This window comes from Schistocerca serialis, chromosome 11 (genome assembly GCF_023864345.2).
Source record: "Schistocerca serialis cubense isolate TAMUIC-IGC-003099 chromosome 11, iqSchSeri2.2, whole genome shotgun sequence".
NCBI classification, from domain to species: Eukaryota; Metazoa; Arthropoda; class Insecta; order Orthoptera; family Acrididae; genus Schistocerca; species Schistocerca serialis.
In genome coordinates, this window is record NC_064648.1 from 104,272,182 (window position 1) to 104,290,578 (window position 18,397).

Genomic DNA, 18,397 nt, shown 5'->3' on the forward strand with positions numbered 1-18,397 from the left:
GCTCACATTGCCAGCAGTGGCGCCCTCCAACAAGACTCTGCCACACCCCGCACAGGCCTTACGCCGGTCGGCCGCGCGCCAGCCCTCCTGCGCTGGACACCAGGGACAAGATGCGTCTTCCGCGAGTGTCGAAGGCTGCACGCGCCAAGCGGATGACAGGAGGTGCAACGAGAAGCTGCGCGTCTCACACACACGGCGGCGCGCGCTAATTCGGCTGTCGCTCTGCTGGCACGTCGGATTGCGGAAGGAAGTGCTTACAATTACAATTCTGTTCGTGTTTTATGTTGTAAAGTTGTTAGCTTGTAACGATGTAATGTTAATAAATAAATTTATAAATCTCCAAAAAAAAAAATACACGACGCGCGTACTTCCGGCTCATAAGTTTTGGATCTCAGGATTGCGTTCGCGCTAGCGTGACGAATTGTCAGTAAAAAAAAATGCGGCTGCTTTCGACCGAAAAGTATGATTTTGTGTGTGTTGGGATAAGAACCGAATGCGAATTCTGCCATGCGCCTACATTACATGGGCGCCAACGGCCATACCATGTTGAATACACCGGTTCTCGTCCGATCACCGAAGTTAAGCAACATCGGGCGTGGTTAGTACTTGGATGGGTGACCACCTGGGAACATCACGTGCTGTTGGCTCCCTTTCATTTACTTTTTTTTTTTATACCGCCCTCTTTCCATACCACCGTTCTGTTGTGACAAAGATTCTTGCTTAAGCATTTTAATCTATTGTAATGACCATAAGGTGCGAAATTGCAGTAAATATCTCAGTTTGAGGGAGAATGTGCTAACCAAGTTCGCCAGGAAGTCTTTGAAAACGACAAAACAGTACGAATCGGCAGATGTGTTCTGAAATACGTCAGCGCCTGTTGTTGTGTAGCGGTGTACAATTCCTACTTCGATATGTAATTATAAATTTATTCCTTAGTCGACTCGTCTCGTCTCGTCATCTCCTGCAGACGTTTCTTGTGCTTGCGCTGTTATATGGGCCACGACCCGAGCGGCAGCGAGCGGCAGTCGAGCAAAGTCGGGACAAGTCGGGACGGGGACAGGGACAGGAATGGTGCGAATGCACTGCAAATTACGCAAACACCTCGTCTGAGGCGAGGCGAGGCGAGGCGAGGAAGCTCACATCGCCAGCAGTGGCGCCCTCCAACAACACTCTGCCACACCCCGCACAGGCCATACGCCGGTCGGCCGCGCGCCAGCCCGGACGTGTGTTCGGCTCGTGCCTGCTGCCACCTTCGTGTGCTGCAGCCGGTGTCTTCGTCGCGTGTTTGGTGCTGCGCCTCGCAGCGTTCTCTCTTCTCTACTAGTTCCTGTAAGTTTATTGACGCTTTATTATGAATCGTGCTAACTCCGTACAGTGTGTTTTTGATAGGAACGCGGCTAGACCGTCTCCTTTTGATGTTCACGAATGGATATTTTCCGAATTGCGTATTCCCGAATCTGATTTGGTCGGCATTCAGCTCGATTTTATTCAAAACTCTGTCTTTTTGAAACTTCCGAACGCGGATTGTGTCGATAAGCTAGTTACTGCAAGTGGTGGCGTTAAGAAATTTAAGCACGTGGACGGTACTTTGTCTGATGTTTTGATACTGCCGGCAGGCTTCGGCATTCGAAATGTGAAGGTTTATAATGTTCCCTTTGAGTGCCCCAATGAGGCCATTGCTCGTAAACTTGGCGAATTTGGCACCGTTCTAAGTGTGGAGAATGATGTGTGGCCTGCAGGTTTTAGGTACCGGGTTTTGAGTGGTGTTCGGACAGTACGTGTAGATTTAAAGAAACATATACCCTCGTATCTGATCATTGCTGGCACGCGAGCTTTCCTTAGCTATAGTGGGCAGCCGCAGACGTGCTCAGTGTGTGGCAAAACGGATCATTTGCGACAAACCTGCACTTTACGCAGGCCGGCACAGCTGCCGCGCGAAGCTGTTGACAACACTACGTATGCAGGCGCGTTGGTTGGACCCCCCTCAGTCGCCCCGACCGACCGACAGGCTTCTGCCGCTCCTGCGGCTGTGGCTGCTGTGTCCGATAATGTGACTCCGCCGACAGTAGTCGTGCCCCCGGTTGTGTCGGAACAAAGTTTACCTGCCGAACTCACCCCTCGCGAAGTCAGTATTGCTGATTTGCCAGCCGTAAGTGTTCCGGACGTGCCTGTTGGGGAGTGTTCTGAAATGTTGGTCGAGTCTCCCCGGCCGATTTCCGTCCCCGCCCCACCGACAGACAAGCGGAAATTGCAGTCACAACCGGGCCTGTCCACTTCTGGCGAGGCGGATGCTAGCAGCGCAGAAAGTGAGGTGTCCCAAGTTTCCACCCAGTCCGCCCCTGCCGATCCCAAACCAAAGCGTAGGCGGTCTAAGAAACGTTCGAAAACGGCGCCCACTGAGGGCGACGGCGTTTCCTTCGAACAGGCCGTTGAGGGACTCACGGATTCCTTGGTCCAAGAGCGTCGCGACGCACCTTTCGTGCACGGTCCACCTGTGTCGGTGCCCGCCACCCCCGCTTCCCGGGCCGTCCCGGATGCCCCACCTGTTCCTTCGGACACCATGCAGTGGTCTGAAGATGTGGAGGAGGATAATTTTTTCTAGTTTCGCTTAAGTTAAAGAGTCCACCCTGACGCGTGCCTTCCACCAGTTACGCGTCCTGACACTTAATGTCAATAGAATCCGCAGTGCCCGTAAAATTGACGCCCTTTTACACTTTTTGCAATCTGCTTGTTGTGATGTGATTTTCCTTCAAGAACTTACAGCTGACGTTGTCCCGCATCTTACTGCGTTTAATGTTATTCTTAATATTGATCCGGAAGTAGGCTTTGGTACGGCGATTTTAATCACGCCCGGTTTAGAGTATAACAACATAGCAATTTTACCGGATGGACGAGGGTTGGCGTGTGTAATCTGCGACATATTTTTTGTTAACGTGTACGCCCCCTCTGGAACTGACAATAAACGTCTGAGGCATACCTTTTTCGCTCATGATGTTTGTCAGCTTTTCCATCGAAACCACCGACGGATCATCTTCGGTGGCGATTTTAATTGTGTTTTGCGTGATGCCGACCAGGAGCCGACGGCGAATAAGTGTCTTGCACTGCAAAATTTAGTTGACATTTACAAATTTAAGGACACGTGGCTTCGTTTTAGTCCGACTGCTGCAGGTTTTACTTATTTTTATCCTACTGGGCATAGCAGATTGGACAGAATTTATATCTCGCCGGATCTTACTGCTTCCATCTTGCAGGCAGAAGTTGCTCTCGTCGCTTTTTCGGATCATTGTGGTTATTTGTGTGCTTTTAATGTCCCGTACGTTCGCCCGGAACGTACGCGCTCCTATTGGAAATTCAATGTTAGTGTTTTGGATGACGTCAGTCTTGTCGAACAGGTGCATTTGTTGTGGCGCCAACTTCTTCAGCGCCGCCCGCAGGCGAGTTCTACTGTCGATTGGTGGCTCCGTCACGCTAAACCGGCCATTCGTAGTTTGCTCATCAATTATTGTCGTGACAAGGCCCATTGGGACATGATGACGGTCGATTTTTATCGCGATTGTTTACGGGATTTAATTACTCGGGTTACCGACCGCCCTGAGCTACTTCCCACGTTACGGAAGATTAAAGCGAAGATTTTAAACCATCTGTATCGCAAGGCACAGGGCTCTGTAGTCCGTAGCAGGCCTTTCGATCCTACGTTGAAGGAACCACTTTCCTTGTATCATTTACGACGAGCCCGTCTGCGGCGTGAAAAACTTTTATTTACGGACTGGATTACGCGTGACGGCCTTAAGACTTCCGATCGACGGGTGATTCGAGACGAAATTTACGATCACTATTCTCGTCTCTTTCAATTTCAACCTTTGAATGACGCCTCCTTGCAGACATTTTTACGTGATCTGCCTTCCATTTTAACGCCTCAGGATAGACTTCTTTTAAATGAGCGTTTTACAGCTGATGATGTTTCTGCCGCTGTTAAGGCTAGCCCGAAGGGAAAAGCCCCTGGCAATGACGGAATTCCTGTCGAATTTTATGTTAAATTTTCCGGCCTTTTAACTGATATTTTCGTTGCCATGGTCAATGAAATCCATAACGGCCTCGATGTGCCGGACGAATTTTTAGAGGGGCTCATCGTCCTCGTCCCGAAAACAACTGGCACCCCAAGTGCGGTGACTTTACGGCCGATTACTTTATTAAACGCCGATTATAAAATCGTCGCGCGCTGCTTTTCACACCGTCTGCGGCCGGCGTTGAAGTCCGTCATTAGCCCATCTCAATCGTGTGCCGTACCTGGACGGAATATTTATGATGCTGTCCTCGCGTATCGTGAATGTATCGCTTATGCCGCATCCAGCCGTGGCGGCCGAGCTGCGATACTCTCCATTGATTTTCACAACGCGTTCGACAGAATCAGTCACGAGTACTTGCGGCGGGTTATGTCTAAGTTCGGGTTTGGTTTACAATTCACGAATGTGATATCCAACCTTTTGAAATCGGCTACTTCCCGAATCCTTTTTCATGGTCAGGCCAGTGATGTCCTCAGGCTGAACAGGTCCGTCCGCCAAGGGTGCCCACTTTCCATGGGCTTATTCGTCTTAGCCTTGGATCCTCTACTCCGCAAAATAACGGCTGTTTGCCACGGTGTACCGTTTGGTGCGGGTTCGCTTGTCTGTCGGGCGTATGCTGATGATTTGGGGGTTTTTATCCAACGCCCCGACGATATTGATGCGCTCCGTCTCCTCCTTCAACAGTTTGAAACGGCATCGGGTGCGGTTGTCAACCCCCGTAAGTCCATCTTACTGCCGCTTACTGTGACCATGAGAGATGTCCGTCGTGATTGGTATACCGTACAGTTGCGACATAAGATTCTCGGGATCCAGATGACTCCAAATGTACAACGAATGACGGTGTTAAATTGGCGCGCGGTGTTATATTCTGTTCGGGCGGCGACTCAGGCTGCCGCCAAACGAAATTTATCATTGCTGGAGAGGGTTTCGGTTGTTAATACCCAGATGTTGGCCAAGGCCTGGTACTTGGCTCAAGTTTTGCCGGTGCCGAAGGAGGTCGAACGGGCTATCAAGCATGCTGTCTCTTGGCTGGTCTGGCGAGGCGAAATCTTTAAAGTCGCCTACAATATTTGTGTGCTCCCGCCGGACAGAGGCGGCCTAGGTATGGTCGATTTTCCTTCCAAGTGTGCTGCTCTTTTGCTCCACCGGACCAACTGTGTGATCGCCACTGCTGGGCAGTGCCCCACGTCTGCACTCTTCGACCTTTACCGCCCAGCTTCTCTCCGCGCGCCTGTCTCTGTCCAGGCTATCCCGTATCAATTGAATTTCGTTCGCCAGTATTTCCTCCACACAAGCTATCTGATAGGTGACGACCGACGCCGGGGTAACGTCCGCGCGATCGCAGAGGCCCTCCGTGGAACTCCGCCGACTAACAAATGGGAGTTGCGGCTGCCGCAATACGATTGGCGGACGGTGTGGTCCAATATCTCCAGTCCATTGTTGACATCCGATGTTCGGGACACCTGGTATAAAGTTGTGAATCGCACCGTTGCCACGAATGCGAAACTCCACGCGATCAATCTCCTCCCGAGTGGCCTCTGTGGGCGGTGCGCGGCTGAAGACACGATCGAACACCGATTTGTGTGCCCCCAATTTAAAGAGGTGTGGGATGCCACCTGTGCGATGTTGGCGTTGATTAATAGGACTACCCCGCGTGCCGTGCAGCCCTTGTATATCCTGGTTCCCGACTGGCGGCCGTATCCTGCCACCAAGAGAAACGCTACTGTGTGGATTGCCGCACATGCCGCACACGCGATTTTCTCTCTCCGACTCACGGATCGCTTGCAGTTCTTGACATATCTTTGGGACTATTATGGACGGGAGAAACAGAATCCGAAGTGTGTTTCCCATTATGCCCGATTTTTAGATGTCGCTTTACGGACCGCCTTTACCACTTTAAATATTTCTCTCCTGCCATGATTATGTACTTCCATTTCCACTGTACCTTTTGGCGGGACATGCGGAATGATGTATATGTATCTATTTTCTTGATGTCTGACAGTCAATTTGTCTCACCGGCTCGACTTTCCTCCCGCCATTGTGAACGGTTGTTCTTAGGATTCTCCCTAATTAGTCTTCTCTCCTGGATTTGACGTTTGTTCCCTATTGTTGACACTTACTTCATTTTTGTGACTATTTCTGGACCGTCGTTGACTTGTCCCTGAACTTTGGAACGGTGCTTTCAGATATTTTGTGTTTGTAATGGTTGCCTTCTGGGCACGGAAATCAAGCTTATCAAGCTTCTCGAGACGACGAAATATGTTTGCTGCTGCCGGAATTGCGTCGACTTCGCCATTCCCGTGCGCCAGACATATTTGGCAATGTTTAGTGTGGTTGTTTTTTGAGAGTCCCATTCTTTGCTTTTCTCTGGCGGCGGTGGGCTACCGCTGCCGACTTGTGGTCATTGTCCTCCGAGCATGGTTTTTATTTGTGTTTTGCGTCTTCGTGACTCCTTCCTTACATTCCGTTATTCCACGTTTCTCGGGTTGGGAGGGCGCCGGAGACACTGTGGCCAGGCCTCGGATTGCGACCCCTGCCTGCTTTGCCTCCGTAGCCACCCTGGCCTGATCTTCCAAGAAAGTAAAAATAAAAAAAAAAAAAATAACAAAAAAAAAAAAATATATATATATATATATATAATAATGCTCTGTCACACATTATTAAAGGGCGTACTACACACCCCTCTTTCCGTTATTCCACGTTTCTCGGGTTGGGAGGGCGCCGGAGGCATTGTGGCCAGGCCTCGGATTGCGACCCCTGCCTGCTTTGCCTCCGTAGCCACCTTGGCCTGATCTTCCAAGAAAGTATATTTAGTTTTTTTTTTCAACAAAAAAAAAAAAAAAAATAAAAAAAAAAAGTTCTCGTCCGATCACCGAAGTTAAGCAACATCGGGCGTGGTTAGTACTTGGATGGGTGACCACCTGGGAACACCACGTGCTGTTGGCTACCTTTCATTTACTTTTCTTTTTTATACCGCCTTCTTTCCATACCACCGAAAACAAAAAAAAAAAAAAAAAAGTTCTCGTCCGATCACCGAAGTTAAGCAACATCGGGCGTGGTTAGTACTTGGATGGGTGACCACCTGGGAACATTACGTGCTGTTGGCTCCCTTTCATTTACTTTTTTTTTTTATACCGCCCTCTTTCCATACCACCGTTCTGTTGTGACAAAGATTCTTGCTTAAGCATTTTAATCTATTGTAATGACCATAAGGTGCGAAATTGCAGTAAATATCTCAGTTTGAGGGAGAATGTGCTAACCAAGTTCGCCAGGAAGTCTTTGAAAACGACAAAACAGTACGAATCGGCAGATGTGTTCTGAAATACGTCAGCGCCTGTTGTTGTGTAGCGGTGTACAATTCCTACTTCGATATGTAATTATAAATTTATTCCTTAGTCGACTCGTCTCGTCTCGTCATCTCCTGCAGACGTTTCTTGTGCTTGCGCTGTTATATGGGCCACGACCCGAGCGGCAGCGAGCGGCAGTCGAGCAAAGTCGGGACAAGTCGGGACGGGGACAGGGACAGGGATAGGAAAGGTGCGAATGCACTGCAAATTACGCAAACACCTCGTCTGAGGCGAGGCGAGGCGAGGCGAGGCGAGGAAGCTCACATTGCCAGCAGTGGCGCCCTCCAACAAGACTCTGCCACACCCCGCACAGGCCTTACGCCGGTCGGCCGCGCGCCAGCCCTCCTGCGCTGGACACCAGGGACAAGATGCGTCTTCCGCGAGTGTCGAAGGCTGCACGCGCCAAGCGGATGACAGGAGGTGCAACGAGAAGCTGCGCGTCTCACACACACGGCGGCGCGCGCTAATTCGGCTGTCGCTCTGCTGGCACGTCGGATTGCGGAAGGAAGTGCTTACAATTACAATTCTGTTCGTGTTTTATGTTGTAAAGTTGTTAGCTTGTAACGATGTAATGTTAATAAATAAATTTATAAATCTCCAAAAAAAAAAATACACGACGCGCGTACTTCCGGCTCATAAGTTTTGGATCTCAGGATTGCGTTCGCGCTAGCGTGACGAATTGTCAGTAAAAAAAAATGCGGCTGCTTTCGACCGAAAAGTATGATTTTGTGTGTGTTGGGATAAGAACCGAATGCGAATTCTGCCATGCGCCTACATTACATGGGCGCCAACGGCCATACCATGTTGAATACACCGGTTCTCGTCCGATCACCGAAGTTAAGCAACATCGGGCGTGGTTAGTACTTGGATGGGTGACCACCTGGGAACATCACGTGCTGTTGGCTCCCTTTCATTTACTTTTTTTTTTTATACCGCCCTCTTTCCATACCACCGTTCTGTTGTGACAAAGATTCTTGCTTAAGCATTTTAATCTATTGTAATGACCATAAGGTGCGAAATTGCAGTAAATATCTCAGTTTGAGGGAGAATGTGCTAACCAAGTTCGCCAGGAAGTCTTTGAAAACGACAAAACAGTACGAATCGGCAGATGTGTTCTGAAATACGTCAGCGCCTGTTGTTGTGTAGCGGTGTACAATTCCTACTTCGATATGTAATTATAAATTTATTCCTTAGTCGACTCGTCTCGTCTCGTCATCTCCTGCAGACGTTTCTTGTGCTTGCGCTGTTATATGGGCCACGACCCGAGCGGCAGCGAGCGGCAGTCGAGCAAAGTCGGGACAAGTCGGGACGGGGACAGGGACAGGGATAGGAAAGGTGCGAATGCACTGCAAATTACGCAAACACCTCGTCTGAGGCGAGGCGAGGCGAGGCGAGGCGAGGAAGCTCACATTGCCAGCAGTGGCGCCCTCCAACAAGACTCTGCCACACCCCGCACAGGCCTTACGCCGGTCGGCCGCGCGCCAGCCCTCCTGCGCTGGACACCAGGGACAAGATGCGTCTTCCGCGAGTGTCGAAGGCTGCACGCGCCAAGCGGATGACAGGAGGTGCAACGAGAAGCTGCGCGTCTCACACACACGGCGGCGCGCGCTAATTCGGCTGTCGCTCTGCTGGCACGTCGGATTGCGGAAGGAAGTGCTTACAATTACAATTCTGTTCGTGTTTTATGTTGTAAAGTTGTTAGCTTGTAACGATGTAATGTTAATAAATAAATTTATAAATCTCCAAAAAAAAAAAATACACGACGCGCGTACTTCCGGCTCATAAGTTTTGGATCTCAGGATTGCGTTCGCGCTAGCGTGACGAATTGTCAGTAAAAAAAAATGCGGCTGCTTTCGACCGAAAAGTATGATTTTGTGTGTGTTGGGATAAGAACCGAATGCGAATTCTGCCATGCGCCTACATTACATGGGCGCCAACGGCCATACCATGTTGAATACACCGGTTCTCGTCCGATCACCGAAGTTAAGCAACATCGGGCGTGGTTAGTACTTGGATGGGTGACCACCTGGGAACATCACGTGCTGTTGGCTCCCTTTCATTTACTTTTTTTTTTTATACCGCCCTCTTTCCATACCACCGTTCTGTTGTGACAAAGATTCTTGCTTAAGCATTTTAATCTATTGTAATGACCATAAGGTGCGAAATTGCAGTAAATATCTCAGTTTGAGGGAGAATGTGCTAACCAAGTTCGCCAGGAAGTCTTTGAAAACGACAAAACAGTACGAATCGGCAGATGTGTTCTGAAATACGTCAGCGCCTGTTGTTGTGTAGCGGTGTACAATTCCTACTTCGATATGTAATTATAAATTTATTCCTTAGTCGACTCGTCTCGTCTCGTCATCTCCTGCAGACGTTTCTTGTGCTTGCGCTGTTATATGGGCCACGACCCGAGCGGCAGCGAGCGGCAGTCGAGCAAAGTCGGGACAAGTCGGGACGGGGACAGGGACAGGGATAGGAAAGGTGCGAATGCACTGCAAATTACGCAAACACCTCGTCTGAGGCGAGGCGAGGCGAGGCGAGGCGAGGAAGCTCACATTGCCAGCAGTGGCGCCCTCCAACAAGACTCTGCCACACCCCGCACAGGCCTTACGCCGGTCGGCCGCGCGCCAGCCCTCCTGCGCTGGACACCAGGGACAAGATGCGTCTTCCGCGAGTGTCGAAGGCTGCACGCGCCAAGCGGATGACAGGAGGTGCAACGAGAAGCTGCGCGTCTCACACACACGGCGGCGCGCGCTAATTCGGCTGTCGCTCTGCTGGCACGTCGGATTGCGGAAGGAAGTGCTTACAATTACAATTCTGTTCGTGTTTTATGTTGTAAAGTTGTTAGCTTGTAACGATGTAATGTTAATAAATAAATTTATAAATCTCCAAAAAAAAAAAATACACGACGCGCGTACTTCCGGCTCATAAGTTTTGGATCTCAGGATTGCGTTCGCGCTAGCGTGACGAATTGTCAGTAAAAAAAAATGCGGCTGCTTTCGACCGAAAAGTATGATTTTGTGTGTGTTGGGATAAGAACCGAATGCGAATTCTGCCATGCGCCTACATTACATGGGCGCCAACGGCCATACCATGTTGAATACACCGGTTCTCGTCCGATCACCGAAGTTAAGCAACATCGGGCGTGGTTAGTACTTGGATGGGTGACCACCTGGGAACATCACGTGCTGTTGGCTCCCTTTCATTTACTTTTTTTTTTTATACCGCCCTCTTTCCATACCACCGTTCTGTTGTGACAAAGATTCTTGCTTAAGCATTTTAATCTATTGTAATGACCATAAGGTGCGAAATTGCAGTAAATATCTCAGTTTGAGGGAGAATGTGCTAACCAAGTTCGCCAGGAAGTCTTTGAAAACGACAAAACAGTACGAATCGGCAGATGTGTTCTGAAATACGTCAGCGCCTGTTGTTGTGTAGCGGTGTACAATTCCTACTTCGATATGTAATTATAAATTTATTCCTTAGTCGACTCGTCTCGTCTCGTCATCTCCTGCAGACGTTTCTTGTGCTTGCGCTGTTATATGGGCCACGACCCGAGCGGCAGCGAGCGGCAGTCGAGCAAAGTCGGGACAAGTCGGGACGGGGACAGGGACAGGGATAGGAAAGGTGCGAATGCACTGCAAATTACGCAAACACCTCGTCTGAGGCGAGGCGAGGCGAGGCGAGGCGAGGAAGCTCACATTGCCAGCAGTGGCGCCCTCCAACAAGACTCTGCCACACCCCGCACAGGCCTTACGCCGGTCGGCCGCGCGCCAGCCCTCCTGCGCTGGACACCAGGGACAAGATGCGTCTTCCGCGAGTGTCGAAGGCTGCACGCGCCAAGCGGATGACAGGAGGTGCAACGAGAAGCTGCGCGTCTCACACACACGGCGGCGCGCGCTAATTCGGCTGTCGCTCTGCTGGCACGTCGGATTGCGGAAGGAAGTGCTTACAATTACAATTCTGTTCGTGTTTTATGTTGTAAAGTTGTTAGCTTGTAACGATGTAATGTTAATAAATAAATTTATAAATCTCCAAAAAAAAAAAATACACGACGCGCGTACTTCCGGCTCATAAGTTTTGGATCTCAGGATTGCGTTCGCGCTAGCGTGACGAATTGTCAGTAAAAAAAAATGCGGCTGCTTTCGACCGAAAAGTATGATTTTGTGTGTGTTGGGATAAGAACCGAATGCGAATTCTGCCATGCGCCTACATTACATGGGCGCCAACGGCCATACCATGTTGAATACACCGGTTCTCGTCCGATCACCGAAGTTAAGCAACATCGGGCGTGGTTAGTACTTGGATGGGTGACCACCTGGGAACATCACGTGCTGTTGGCTCCCTTTCATTTACTTTTTTTTTTTATACCGCCCTCTTTCCATACCACCGTTCTGTTGTGACAAAGATTCTTGCTTAAGCATTTTAATCTATTGTAATGACCATAAGGTGCGAAATTGCAGTAAATATCTCAGTTTGAGGGAGAATGTGCTAACCAAGTTCGCCAGGAAGTCTTTGAAAACGACAAAACAGTACGAATCGGCAGATGTGTTCTGAAATACGTCAGCGCCTGTTGTTGTGTAGCGGTGTACAATTCCTACTTCGATATGTAATTATAAATTTATTCCTTAGTCGACTCGTCTCGTCTCGTCATCTCCTGCAGACGTTTCTTGTGCTTGCGCTGTTATATGGGCCACGACCCGAGCGGCAGCGAGCGGCAGTCGAGCAAAGTCGGGACAAGTCGGGACGGGGACAGGGACAGGGATAGGAAAGGTGCGAATGCACTGCAAATTACGCAAACACCTCGTCTGAGGCGAGGCGAGGCGAGGCGAGGCGAGGAAGCTCACATTGCCAGCAGTGGCGCCCTCCAACAAGACTCTGCCACACCCCGCACAGGCCTTACGCCGGTCGGCCGCGCGCCAGCCCTCCTGCGCTGGACACCAGGGACAAGATGCGTCTTCCGCGAGTGTCGAAGGCTGCACGCGCCAAGCGGATGACAGGAGGTGCAACGAGAAGCTGCGCGTCTCACACACACGGCGGCGCGCGCTAATTCGGCTGTCGCTCTGCTGGCACGTCGGATTGCGGAAGGAAGTGCTTACAATTACAATTCTGTTCGTGTTTTATGTTGTAAAGTTGTTAGCTTGTAACGATGTAATGTTAATAAATAAATTTATAAATCTCCAAAAAAAAAAAAATACACGACGCGCGTACTTCCGGCTCATAAGTTTTGGATCTCAGGATTGCGTTCGCGCTAGCGTGACGAATTGTCAGTAAAAAAAAATGCGGCTGCTTTCGACCGAAAAGTATGATTTTGTGTGTGTTGGGATAAGAACCGAATGCGAATTCTGCCATGCGCCTACATTACATGGGCGCCAACGGCCATACCATGTTGAATACACCGGTTCTCGTCCGATCACCGAAGTTAAGCAACATCGGGCGTGGTTAGTACTTGGATGGGTGACCACCTGGGAACATCACGTGCTGTTGGCTCCCTTTCATTTACTTTTTTTTTTTATACCGCCCTCTTTCCATACCACCGTTCTGTTGTGACAAAGATTCTTGCTTAAGCATTTTAATCTATTGTAATGACCATAAGGTGCGAAATTGCAGTAAATATCTCAGTTTGAGGGAGAATGTGCTAACCAAGTTCGCCAGGAAGTCTTTGAAAACGACAAAACAGTACGAATCGGCAGATGTGTTCTGAAATACGTCAGCGCCTGTTGTTGTGTAGCGGTGTACAATTCCTACTTCGATATGTAATTATAAATTTATTCCTTAGTCGACTCGTCTCGTCTCGTCATCTCCTGCAGACGTTTCTTGTGCTTGCGCTGTTATATGGGCCACGACCCGAGCGGCAGCGAGCGGCAGTCGAGCAAAGTCGGGACAAGTCGGGACGGGGACAGGGACAGGGATAGGAAAGGTGCGAATGCACTGCAAATTACGCAAACACCTCGTCTGAGGCGAGGCGAGGCGAGGCGAGGCGAGGAAGCTCACATTGCCAGCAGTGGCGCCCTCCAACAAGACTCTGCCACACCCCGCACAGGCCTTACGCCGGTCGGCCGCGCGCCAGCCCTCCTGCGCTGGACACCAGGGACAAGATGCGTCTTCCGCGAGTGTCGAAGGCTGCACGCGCCAAGCGGATGACAGGAGGTGCAACGAGAAGCTGCGCGTCTCACACACACGGCGGCGCGCGCTAATTCGGCTGTCGCTCTGCTGGCACGTCGGATTGCGGAAGGAAGTGCTTACAATTACAATTCTGTTCGTGTTTTATGTTGTAAAGTTGTTAGCTTGTAACGATGTAATGTTAATAAATAAATTTATAAATCTCCAAAAAAAAAAAATACACGACGCGCGTACTTCCGGCTCATAAGTTTTGGATCTCAGGATTGCGTTCGCGCTAGCGTGACGAATTGTCAGTAAAAAAAAATGCGGCTGCTTTCGACCGAAAAGTATGATTTTGTGTGTGTTGGGATAAGAACCGAATGCGAATTCTGCCATGCGCCTACATTACATGGGCGCCAACGGCCATACCATGTTGAATACACCGGTTCTCGTCCGATCACCGAAGTTAAGCAACATCGGGCGTGGTTAGTACTTGGATGGGTGACCACCTGGGAACATCACGTGCTGTTGGCTCCCTTTCATTTACTTTTTTTTTTTATACCGCCCTCTTTCCATACCACCGTTCTGTTGTGACAAAGATTCTTGCTTAAGCATTTTAATCTATTGTAATGACCATAAGGTGCGAAATTGCAGTAAATATCTCAGTTTGAGGGAGAATGTGCTAACCAAGTTCGCCAGGAAGTCTTTGAAAACGACAAAACAGTACGAATCGGCAGATGTGTTCTGAAATACGTCAGCGCCTGTTGTTGTGTAGCGGTGTACAATTCCTACTTCGATATGTAATTATAAATTTATTCCTTAGTCGACTCGTCTCGTCTCGTCATCTCCTGCAGACGTTTCTTGTGCTTGCGCTGTTATATGGGCCACGACCCGAGCGGCAGCGAGCGGCAGTCGAGCAAAGTCGGGACAAGTCGGGACGGGGACAGGGACAGGGATAGGAAAGGTGCGAATGCACTGCAAATTACGCAAACACCTCGTCTGAGGCGAGGCGAGGCGAGGCGAGGCGAGGAAGCTCACATTGCCAGCAGTGGCGCCCTCCAACAAGACTCTGCCACACCCCGCACAGGCCTTACGCCGGTCGGCCGCGCGCCAGCCCTCCTGCGCTGGACACCAGGGACAAGATGCGTCTTCCGCGAGTGTCGAAGGCTGCACGCGCCAAGCGGATGACAGGAGGTGCAACGAGAAGCTGCGCGTCTCACACACACGGCGGCGCGCGCTAATTCGGCTGTCGCTCTGCTGGCACGTCGGATTGCGGAAGGAAGTGCTTACAATTACAATTCTGTTCGTGTTTTATGTTGTAAAGTTGTTAGCTTGTAACGATGTAATGTTAATAAATAAATTTATAAATCTCCAAAAAAAAAAATACACGACGCGCGTACTTCCGGCTCATAAGTTTTGGATCTCAGGATTGCGTTCGCGCTAGCGTGACGAATTGTCAGTAAAAAAAAATGCGGCTGCTTTCGACCGAAAAGTATGATTTTGTGTGTGTTGGGATAAGAACCGAATGCGAATTCTGCCATGCGCCTACATTACATGGGCGCCAACGGCCATACCATGTTGAATACACCGGTTCTCGTCCGATCACCGAAGTTAAGCAACATCGGGCGTGGTTAGTACTTGGATGGGTGACCACCTGGGAACATCACGTGCTGTTGGCTCCCTTTCATTTACTTTTTTTTTTTTATACCGCCCTCTTTCCATACCACCGTTCTGTTGTGACAAAGATTCTTGCTTAAGCATTTTAATCTATTGTAATGACCATAAGGTGCGAAATTGCAGTAAATATCTCAGTTTGAGGGAGAATGTGCTAACCAAGTTCGCCAGGAAGTCTTTGAAAACGACAAAACAGTACGAATCGGCAGATGTGTTCTGAAATACGTCAGCGCCTGTTGTTGTGTAGCGGTGTACAATTCCTACTTCGATATGTAATTATAAATTTATTCCTTAGTCGACTCGTCTCGTCTCGTCATCTCCTGCAGACGTTTCTTGTGCTTGCGCTGTTATATGGGCCACGACCCGAGCGGCAGCGAGCGGCAGTCGAGCAAAGTCGGGACAAGTCGGGACGGGGACAGGGACAGGGATAGGAAAGGTGCGAATGCACTGCAAATTACGCAAACACCTCGTCTGAGGCGAGGCGAGGCGAGGCGAGGCGAGGAAGCTCACATTGCCAGCAGTGGCGCCCTCCAACAAGACTCTGCCACACCCCGCACAGGCCTTACGCCGGTCGGCCGCGCGCCAGCCCTCCTGCGCTGGACACCAGGGACAAGATGCGTCTTCCGCGAGTGTCGAAGGCTGCACGCGCCAAGCGGATGACAGGAGGTGCAACGAGAAGCTGCGCGTCTCACACACACGGCGGCGCGCGCTAATTCGGCTGTCGCTCTGCTGGCACGTCGGATTGCGGAAGGAAGTGCTTACAATTACAATTCTGTTCGTGTTTTATGTTGTAAAGTTGTTAGCTTGTAACGATGTAATGTTAATAAATAAATTTATAAATCTCCAAAAAAAAAAATACACGACGCGCGTACTTCCGGCTCATAAGTTTTGGATCTCAGGATTGCGTTCGCGCTAGCGTGACGAATTGTCAGTAAAAAAAAATGCGGCTGCTTTCGACCGAAAAGTATGATTTTGTGTGTGTTGGGATAAGAACCGAATGCGAATTCTGCCATGCGCCTACATTACATGGGCGCCAACGGCCATACCATGTTGAATACACCGGTTCTCGTCCGATCACCGAAGTTAAGCAACATCGGGCGTGGTTAGTACTTGGATGGGTGACCACCTGGGAACATCACGTGCTGTTGGCTCCCTTTCATTTACTTTTTTTTTTATACCGCCCTCTTTCCATACCACCGTTCTGTTGTGACAAAGATTCTTGCTTAAGCATTTTAATCTATTGTAATGACCATAAGGTGCGAAATTGCAGTAAATATCTCAGTTTGAGGGAGAATGTGCTAACCAAGTTCGCCAGGAAGTCTTTGAAAACGACAAAACAGTACGAATCGGCAGATGTGTTCTGAAATACGTCAGCGCCTGTTGTTGTGTAGCGGTGTACAATTCCTACTTCGATATGTAATTATAAATTTATTCCTTAGTCGACTCGTCTCGTCTCGTCATCTCCTGCAGACGTTTCTTGTGCTTGCGCTGTTATATGGGCCACGACCCGAGCGGCAGCGAGCGGCAGTCGAGCAAAGTCGGGACAAGTCGGGACGGGGACAGGGACAGGATAGGAAAGGTGCGAATGCACTGCAAATTACGCAAACACCTCGTCTGAGGCGAGGCGAGGCGAGGCGAGGCGAGGAAGCTCACATTGCCAGCAGTGGCGCCCTCCAACAAGACTCTGCCACACCCCGCACAGGCCTTACGCCGGTCGGCCGCGCGCCAGCCCTCCTGCGCTGGACACCAGGGACAAGATGCGTCTTCCGCGAGTGTCGAAGGCTGCACGCGCCAAGCGGATGACAGGAGGTGCAACGAGAAGCTGCGCGTCTCACACACACGGCGGCGCGCGCTAATTCGGCTGTCGCTCTGCTGGCACGTCGGATTGCGGAAGGAAGTGCTTACAATTACAATTCTGTTCGTGTTTTATGTTGTAAAGTTGTTAGCTTGTAACGATGTAATGTTAATAAATAAATTTATAAATCTCCAAAAAAAAAAATACACGACGCGCGTACTTCCGGCTCATAAGTTTTGGATCTCAGGATTGCGTTCGCGCTAGCGTGACGAATTGTCAGTAAAAAAAATGCGGCTGCTTTCGACCGAAAAGTATGATTTTGTGTGTGTTGGATAAGAACCGAATGCGAATTCTGCCATGCGCCTACATTACATGGGCGCCAACGGCCATACCATGTTGAATACACCGGTTCTCGTCCGATCACCGAAGTTAAGCAAACATCGGGCGTGGTTAGTACTTGGATGGGTGACCACCTGGGAACATTACGTGCTGTTGGCTCCCTTTCATTTACTTTTTTTTTTTATACCGCCCTCTTTCCATACCACCGTTCTGTTGTGACAAAGATTCTTGCTTAAGCATTTTAATCTATTGTAATGACCATAAGGTGCGAAATTGCAGTAAATATCTCAGTTTGAGGGAGAATGTGCTAACCAAGTTCGCCAGGAAGTCTTTGAAAACGACAAAACAGTACGAATCGGCAGATGTGTTCTGAAATACGTCAGCGCCTGTTGTTGTGTAGCGGTGTACAATTCCTACTTCGATATGTAATTATAAATTTATTCCTTAGTCGACTCGTCTCGTCTCGTCATCTCCTGCAGACGTTTCTTGTGCTTGCGCTGTTATATGGGCCACGACCCGAGCGGCAGCGAGCGGCAGTCGAGCAAAGTCGGGACAAGTCGGGACGGGGACAGGGACAGGGATAGGAAGGTGCGAATGCACTGCAAATTACGCAAACACCTCGTCTGAGGCGAGGCGAGGCGAGGCGAGGCGAGGAAGCTCACATTGCCAGCAGTGGCGCCCTCCAACAAGACTCTGCCACACCCCGCACAGGCCTTACGCCGGTCGGCCGCGCGCCAGCCCTCCTGCGCTGGACACCAGGGACAAGATGCGTCTTCCGCGAGTGTCGAAGGCTGCACGCGCCAAGCGGATGACAGGAGGTGCAACGAGAAGCTGCGCGTCTCACACACACGGCGGCGCGCGCTAATTCGGCTGTCGCTCTGCTGGCACGTCGGATTGCGGAAGGAAGTGCTTACAATTACAATTCTGTTCGTGTTTTATGTTGTAAAGTTGTTAGCTTGGTAACGATGTAATGTTAATAAATAAATTTATAAATCTCCAAAAAAAAAAATACACGACGCGCGTACTTCCGGCTCATAAGTTTTGGATCTCAGGATTGCGTTCGCGCTAGCGTGACG

The 18,397-nt window shown here is 49.9% G+C and overlaps 10 non-coding genes across 10 annotated transcripts; all 10 read left to right on the top strand.

The window, feature by feature from the left end:
* The first annotated feature begins 528 nt into the window (after nucleotides 1-528).
* Nucleotides 529-647, top strand: LOC126427605 (5S ribosomal RNA). Its single transcript, XR_007576746.1, has one exon. It is a non-coding gene; the product is annotated as a 5S ribosomal RNA (ribosomal RNA).
* A 7,550-nt stretch (nucleotides 648-8,197) lies between these two features.
* Nucleotides 8,198-8,316, top strand: LOC126427606 (5S ribosomal RNA). Its single transcript, XR_007576747.1, has one exon. It is a non-coding gene; the product is annotated as a 5S ribosomal RNA (ribosomal RNA).
* A 1,027-nt stretch (nucleotides 8,317-9,343) lies between these two features.
* LOC126427607 (5S ribosomal RNA) lies at nucleotides 9,344-9,462 on the top strand. The gene has a single exon (XR_007576748.1). It is a non-coding gene; the product is annotated as a 5S ribosomal RNA (ribosomal RNA).
* A 1,027-nt stretch (nucleotides 9,463-10,489) lies between these two features.
* Nucleotides 10,490-10,608, top strand: LOC126427412 (5S ribosomal RNA). Its single transcript, XR_007576673.1, has one exon. It is a non-coding gene; the product is annotated as a 5S ribosomal RNA (ribosomal RNA).
* Nucleotides 10,609-11,635: 1,027 nt separating this feature from the next.
* On the top strand, nucleotides 11,636-11,754 carry LOC126427413 (5S ribosomal RNA). The gene has a single exon (XR_007576674.1). It is a non-coding gene; the product is annotated as a 5S ribosomal RNA (ribosomal RNA).
* A 1,028-nt stretch (nucleotides 11,755-12,782) lies between these two features.
* On the top strand, nucleotides 12,783-12,901 carry LOC126427414 (5S ribosomal RNA). Its single transcript, XR_007576675.1, has one exon. It is a non-coding gene; the product is annotated as a 5S ribosomal RNA (ribosomal RNA).
* A 1,027-nt stretch (nucleotides 12,902-13,928) lies between these two features.
* Nucleotides 13,929-14,047, top strand: LOC126427415 (5S ribosomal RNA). The gene has a single exon (XR_007576676.1). It is a non-coding gene; the product is annotated as a 5S ribosomal RNA (ribosomal RNA).
* Nucleotides 14,048-15,073: 1,026 nt separating this feature from the next.
* On the top strand, nucleotides 15,074-15,192 carry LOC126427416 (5S ribosomal RNA). Its single transcript, XR_007576677.1, has one exon. It is a non-coding gene; the product is annotated as a 5S ribosomal RNA (ribosomal RNA).
* Nucleotides 15,193-16,219: 1,027 nt separating this feature from the next.
* On the top strand, nucleotides 16,220-16,338 carry LOC126427418 (5S ribosomal RNA). The gene has a single exon (XR_007576679.1). It is a non-coding gene; the product is annotated as a 5S ribosomal RNA (ribosomal RNA).
* A 1,022-nt stretch (nucleotides 16,339-17,360) lies between these two features.
* LOC126427438 (5S ribosomal RNA) lies at nucleotides 17,361-17,480 on the top strand. The gene has a single exon (XR_007576697.1). It is a non-coding gene; the product is annotated as a 5S ribosomal RNA (ribosomal RNA).
* Nucleotides 17,481-18,397: the final 917 nt, after the last annotated feature.